The 7,504-nt window shown below is 34.4% G+C and overlaps 1 pseudogene; it reads left to right on the top strand.

Moving 5' to 3' along the window:
• Window positions 1-224: 224 nt before the first annotated feature.
• Window positions 225-379, top strand: LOC118252413 (uncharacterized; annotated as a pseudogene).
• Window positions 380-7,504: the final 7,125 nt, after the last annotated feature.

The raw sequence follows: 7,504 nt of genomic DNA, 5'->3' as shown, positions 1-7,504 counted from the left end.
ATAAGATTTCACAGATGAGACCAAAGAGATGTATATATTTGATGAGGGATTAAATTAGTGTATGATCTCTGAAGAATGCTAATATTAGGTCTTTTTTTTTTTCTTTATATATATGCACAAAGTTAAATTCATGTTAAAACCTTCCTTGGAAGAAGAAATTTGTACAGAAATTTGTACAGAATCTCTATTTTTCCACTTGGTTTCACAAAATTTGTACGAACTGAATATCTGAGAGACACCATGATCAGGCAGGTGGTTTTCCCAGGGCGAGGCTCATCCCCTGCACTCTGCGTGTGCTGACCCCTGCGATTTCCCCAAATGCGGGAAACTCGACTGCATAATTTGTGGTAGTGGGGGACTGCTTTTGCGCTCTCCCCTGGTTTCCCTGGTTTATTCGCCCAGGGAAGTGGTTGAGTCACCATCCCTGGAGGTCTTTAAAAGATGTTTATATTTAGAGCTTAGTGATATGGTTTAGTGGAGGTACTTGTTAGTGTTAGGTCAGAGGCTGGACTAGGTGATCTTGGAGGTCTCTTCCAACCTAGATGATTCTGTGATTCTGTGACCCACTGATGTTTGTTTGAATGAAATTGGAGGCTGCTTTTAAAATTTTTTCAGAGTTAGAGAAGGAATGAGAAACAGATATTTCCACGTCCGCCCCCCCCCCCCAAAAAAAAAAAAGTTATGATTATGTATTTCTCATTTATTTAGGAAACAAAGCTTAAAATCCATAACTATGTGCACCACTATTCCATCTAAGATTTGCTGAATTTCCAGACCTTTTGCTTGCTAGTAACTAAGAAGAAAGATCTAAATCTTCACAAAACAAGTAGAAGAGTCTAATGTCATGCTGTTAAGAAAAAACGAATACACACATACTGTTCTTGATTGTATAAGAAGGGTTTTTCCAGTAAAGACAGGGAAATAGTCACATCAGAGGCCTAGGATACAACTGAAATTTCTTGTCAGTTTGCAATTCAGGCCAAAACAAACACCTGAGATGGGAGGGTAGGTTGATTAATAAAATCTTGGAACAGTTAACAAAGGCTGATAGGAGATGCATTTGTTTCATAAATACAGCCTAAAGACATAAATAAATGTCTTCCTTCTCTGTCTGAACTCTCTCAGTTCAGAACAGAAATTGTAACTAAAATGTGAGATTTTTATATTCTAAACTTATTGAGTAGACAAGGTTCTCATAGCCTTACATAACTGTATCTGCCACTGAAGTTATGAACCTAGTCTAAGTAATGGATGACATATCTAGATAATACCTCAAGAAACAGATTTCTCCCTAGATAGTAATCTAACTTCTCAGACATTTATTTTAGACTGAGTGAAATTGTTGCTGTAAGGTGCTTGTGTCTCTCTCCTTTGACTAAGAAGGGAGTCTAATAATGAAAAGAAGCAGTTTAGATAGCAAAAATAGGTGAGCTGACTGCTTCCCTTACAAAGTCTTTGAAAATTCACAACTATTTTTCATGACCAGAATAGGACTCAGCTTCTGTATTAATTTCAGTTTTACCTTGGATTAGTTTACCTTGGATTGTCTCCAGTTTTAGGTGGATTAACTTCTGTTGTACCTTGAAAATATGTACATCTTCCACATACTAATGGAAACTGATTAAAAAAATTAATCCCGTCAACTTGCAATACTAAGATAATACTTCACTAGGAAATTGAATTTTAATATAGGGTGCAAAATTGTGGTCTTAAATAAATGTGATGAGTGTTAAGAATGTTATGAATGTTTGCTATGTTTGCCTTCCAAAAAAGTTCCCAAACCTTTAAATTTTTCATTAATTATATTATAAGGAAGTCCAATAATATTTGCATAAATATATGTATTCCATTCTATCCATCATGTTGTTTTAAAATATGTTACTCTTTTTCTTTTGCATATTTCTTATGGCAAATGTTAGTATTGAAGGAATTTCATAGCTCTAATTTCATGCTCAGAAAACAGAACTAGGATATAATGTGTTTTTAAGCTAGACAATTTCTAGAGATACACCTTTCTTTCCTCCGAATAGTAATCTCCAGTGACTTTTGATTGGGAGCAACTGTTTATTTCTTAAGTGATTTCTTGGTTTAGTACTGGAATGTGAAGACTATGTTTCAAAATATTCTCAAACATCTTCCATCTGGATTCCGTTTAAGGAGTATTCTCAGTTTTCTCAGCATGAATACCATTTACACATTTTTGTTATTCTAATAGGAGTGTAAGATTGTGCATTGTGTCCTTTATCCCAGTGGATTTTGTTCCATCCATTTTGCTTGTTTTTCTAATCTGATAACAGAATATATTAAACATATCTGTCCTTGTGTTACAAGTATTTATTATTTGTAAGGAATAGGAAATAGAAATATGAAAATAATTTTCATTATTAATTATACTTGCCCTCAGAAGAAGTTGCTAGTGATTGTGTATTTTTCTTCTTCTAAGTAAGAAATGAGATTATATCATATTACATTGATTAGAAATTCACTGCTAATATGAAACCTTTACTTATTAGGAAAAACAAAGCAAAACAAAAAAGCCAGCATTTGTTTTCCTGCATTGAATGAGTTAGGATCTTTCTGTCTCTCTGAAGGCAAGTACAGTCAGGATTTCAATCAGTGTTAGTGTTCATGAAAATTAAAGTGTGTCACGAATTATATGAAACAACTCAGACAATGGTTTGTTTTATTTGATTAAATTTATGCGTTAGTTACATTCACATGTCTCTGGAATCTTTTGACATCAAAGTTAAAACAAGTGTAAGTAAGCCAATACTAAGAAACTTCTTTGGTCAAAAATGAGATTGCCTTCTTTGGGTTGTTTGTTTGCAAAAATAATTATCAAATATGACTGTTGTTATAAAATTTGGGAAACATTTTCTGAGGCAAAATCAAGCCAATTAATAACTTTTTGAAAGGTTTTTGATAAAAACTGAACTTTTCAGTCCTTCTCAAGATTGCTTCTGAGTTCTAGAGGATTTTTAATTTAAAAAAAGTATTTGAAGTTCAAAGAAAATTGTTGAAGAAATTTAGAAGATTGTTTCAGTTCTCAAGTTTTCTATCAGTTTGATTATTTATTTATTTATCAAATTCTATGACTGCTTTTCTAGTAGCCTGGAAAAGTCTGAGAAACCATCAGATCCTAATGGAATAAATGGCTATACTTATTTACTTTAAATTTTACTGCTCTGTTTTCTGCATAAAAAAACACACACAATTGATTAGCTCCATCCTTACAGCCTTTAAAGCATGTCAAACTTCCTAAAATTAGGTTGTGGACCATGGGAAGAAACTGAACTTTAGAGCATGTTATCTAGAACATACAATTTTTTCTTCTAGCAAAAAAAAAAAAAAATCATTATTCCTCTGTCTTAATACTTTTAATGTCCATATTGGATTCACACATAGCAAAAGATCTACACGAATGCTTTTTCATCTTAAGAAGTCATGAAGGCCTTTTTATTTTTTTAATGGATATTTGTTGTGTCCAAATGAATAGACATCTATGTCCTTTTCCCATAAAACCCTTTCATCTACAAGTTAAATTTTGTTGCTGTTACCTAACTCTAAGATATAATAATAATATAATTCAGAGTATACCAAAACCCCCACTATATTTAAATACTAAAAATGACAGCTATGCTGCCTGATCAACAATGCAAATTCTAGCACTAAAATGTTTTAATATGCCCTAAAATACCAAATTAACTAGACCTCTGTATTATGTGATTTAATAGAGTTTATTGCTTGGAATTTTGCAATAAGGTTTAATCCGTTCATGTACACCATCCATACAGTAAGAATAATCTCTTAGAAATCCTGTAATACAAGTCTTTAATTCTTATAAGTGATGCTGCTCATATTGCTGTGTTGTCATGGAAAATAGTTTCAGTTAGCTATACCTAAAGTTTTCCAAGTCTCTAAAATAACCACTGTCACTAATTTTTTTCCTATTAAAATGGAAATATTCATAATTCATATTCTATTATATTAGTTTTAAAAAAATTAGTCTAAAATGTAATCTTTCTGAGAAACCTTAGTGAGCCATTGCGCAATGAGAGTAGAAAAATAACATACGTTCTTGGTTATAAAAAGTAAATCTTTTTCTTCTATTGGAACAGCCTTCACACCCAAAACGTCTTATTGTATGGGCTGAAAACCTTACAATATTTGCTTTGTTACACCAAGGAGAAAACAATTCCCAGCTCTCTCAGAGGTACTTGCTTTAGTGTGTCCCACTCCCCAAATAATGCTAAAAAGCTGGAGTAGTTGTATTCTGCTGTCATTTGGAGACATGAATGAGGAGAAAAGTCCTCTATCTCCATCTCTCTCTTTATACATCTGTGAAGAATTTTGGCACAATGTATGCTCACTATGGATTAGCGCGAGAGTGGATGGGTAGGAGCAGGGCTGGAACTAAGGTGATTTCTAAAGGGAAAAAGAATTCCATGCAGAATAAAGTGTGGGTGTACAGACACATTTAGTGAAACTGTTAGCCGATGTTCTAAATGAAACTGCCATAACAAAAAAGCATTAATGGCTAAAAGTATTTACACAACTGAAAAATAATCTGTTTTAAAGTAAGCAAAGCTGCATAAATAAATCTAAAACATATTAAAAAAAAAAAGTTTCCTCATTCACCTTGGCATTTCCACTTTACTGAATCCCTTGTAACAATACTTTTGTAATATACTGTAGCATATTCTTGTTGTCTAAGTGCTAAAGGTCAGATGTTTTACATTTAGTATTTCCTAGTGTTAAAAGCACGAGAAACTATTTAATATATAAATAACAAAAGTACCACCACATAAGCCCAGGTGAGTGCAGGGAGAAAAGAAGATAAAGATATTAATGAGATTGCGAATGATAGGTCTTCACTAAGCAATGGTAAGGAGTTACATGGCTTAGACCTGCAGTTTTAAAACAATAACCAAATAATCTTAAAGGCTGAAATATCAGAGAAAAATATTACAGTAGTTGATCATTTATTGACAATCAGTTGATCCAGATGGAGAATATCTAAGTGTTGTTTTATTGTTCAAGTACAAAGTGAACTGATAATAAAAATGTACAACTTTCATTAAGAAAAATAACAATATATCAGGTTTTAGCTAAGACAACAATTTTTCTGGGGATTTACAGATTTGTCTGCTTATAATGGAGTTAATTTCCATCCATTCTGTGCATTGTGAAGTGTGCTTCAATCCACGACAGCAAGTGAGGGACTGAAGAGCTGGTTCTCAGCTGCAGCTAATTGATTGACCATTAATAGTTGGGATACAAGATTTTACTCATGGCAGAAAAATGCAGCTGCCAGGGAGACTGAGAACTGCCCTGAGGGTGAGCATAAGCAGGAGACCAACAGACAGATGACTGAGACTGCCAGAAAGGATGGAAGAAAAGCTGCTTTCTTCAGCTTTGCACATGTCTTGAAAATGTATCTCAGATGCAAAATGGACTTGGTAGCTGAGCAGAAGCTCTAGTGAAGCTTTTCCCATTAGGTTGCTCTTTTCATTCCAAAGACAATTGGCTATCGGATCTAGCCAAAATACACTACCAACAAGCATCAGTGTGAATAACAGATGCAAACATTGACGCCAAGTCACAAAGACACAAATCAATGCTGCGTGGAGTTTCTGTCACGATACAACAGCAGTACTCAATGTCATGGTAGCATAACAACACTAAGCAATCAAATCATGATCAATCTTGAACTTGATTGCAGAGTGTGACCTGTGCTCAGAATGGCTAAGGACACTCTTGGAAGCTACATTTCACAGGATCCATGCTATGCTAGTCCTATGCTTTTCCTAGAGGTTTTCCTGGAAGCAATCTTCATCACCAGTTCTGTTGTGAATAATGGACTCATCATTTGATTGCAGAAACAGAGATTTAAGGTGTGAAAAAACAGGCATATGTTGTTGATGTTCAGAAAAAAAAAAAGTGCATACCTGAAGATAAACTTAGTATAGAGAAATGTACAAATATTACTGTTTCTAAGTAATGAAATATAAAACCTATAATGGGGACATCACTTCGTTGTCTCAAATATTTTTTGACTTCACTTAATGCAGGTGAAATTAAATGCAGTCATGTTTAAAAACAGAAGGAATTCATTTTCTCCTAGCAGAGACAGAGGAAACATGAAAATTTCATTTTAAGTTAGTGCATTTGGATTATGTCAAAGTGAGTGAAGTTAGCTATATAGCCCTTTTTTTATCAGTCCTGTTTCTAACTCTGAAAAATGTTGGTAAAAGCTGCAGAAAGTTCCTCTTCAAGAAACTTTAGCTCCTATTGATAGAGGTCTATCACTTTCCTTAGTCAAATCCCAAGAGAAAAAGAGAGGTGAAGAAAAAATAGAGAAAAACAAATAGATATCAAGATTATGATGGGTGACAGTCACTTATAAAGCTGCTATAGAATTCAGACTGCAGAGTGATTTTCTAGCCTCTTGATTCTTCATCATATGTCAGCTCTTCAAGATAGAGGCTGAGCACAATAGAAGAGCAGAGCAGCAGAATAAAAAATTGTGCTAATGAATGTAACAGGATGGTAAACAGCTTTTATGACTAGAGATGTAGTCTTCCTCAGTTTTTCCTGGAAATTTCCCTACCGAGAACAAAGAGGGACATTCCTGTTGAATAGTTACACCAATCTACATCCCAAAGTTCAAAGTCTTTTGGGGAGGAATTATTAGCATTAGCTTACTAAACATCTACTGCAGAACATTTAAAGTGATAAAAACATGCTGTTGCACTTGCTCTCCTGTTTACTTTTTTCAAGCACTGGGAAAGTGAAAAGTGTTTCAGCTGTTTGGGGGATTTGCTGGGGAAGCTGATGTTGGTATCTGCAAAGATGCCCATGACTTCCTTATAAACAGGGACAAAAAGTCCCACTGGTCATTCTTTCTCCTTCCTGTAAGAAAAAGTTTTGTCCACATGAGGTCTGAAGTGTGAAAGCAGTAGGTTTTATTTTGAAAGAATATGGAGTATCAGAGAATCAAAGATGTTTGCATTATTCTCTCAATGGAGAGAAATGAGGTTTTATGCAAGATTCAGAATTTTTAGTCTCTATGTTCTTACTCCCACAGAAAGCAAGCAGTCTTAAAATCATTAATTCTTTTTACTAGGTCTGACTGGTATGGAGTTACTTTTCTTTACAACATCATGGATGGTGCTGGGCTTTACATTTGCACAGCAAAATTCAAAGGAGGAGAAATAATAATTGTCATTATGGAGTTTGTCTTCCCAAGAAACAGTTACATGTGCTAAGGCTGTGCTTTCTAGTAAGTGCCTAAACATGTGCCTGCTGAACAGCACTAATGAGTAAATTCCTCCATTTGCTTTGCTTGCACACACAGCTTTTGTTTCTTTATTAAGCTATCATTATCTCATTCCACTAATTTTCTTACATTTCTTCTGTTTTCTCCTCATCTCATGGGAGGGGAGAGTATGAAAGAGGCTGTCTGGGTGTTTGGTTGTTGGCCAGGGTCAACCCACCACACCTT

This window comes from Cygnus atratus, chromosome 4, assembly GCF_013377495.2.
Source record: "Cygnus atratus isolate AKBS03 ecotype Queensland, Australia chromosome 4, CAtr_DNAZoo_HiC_assembly, whole genome shotgun sequence".
Classification (NCBI taxonomy): domain Eukaryota; kingdom Metazoa; phylum Chordata; class Aves; order Anseriformes; family Anatidae; genus Cygnus; species Cygnus atratus.
Note: the sequence above shows the minus strand (reverse complement) of the source record. Positions and strands in the feature narration are given on the sequence as shown.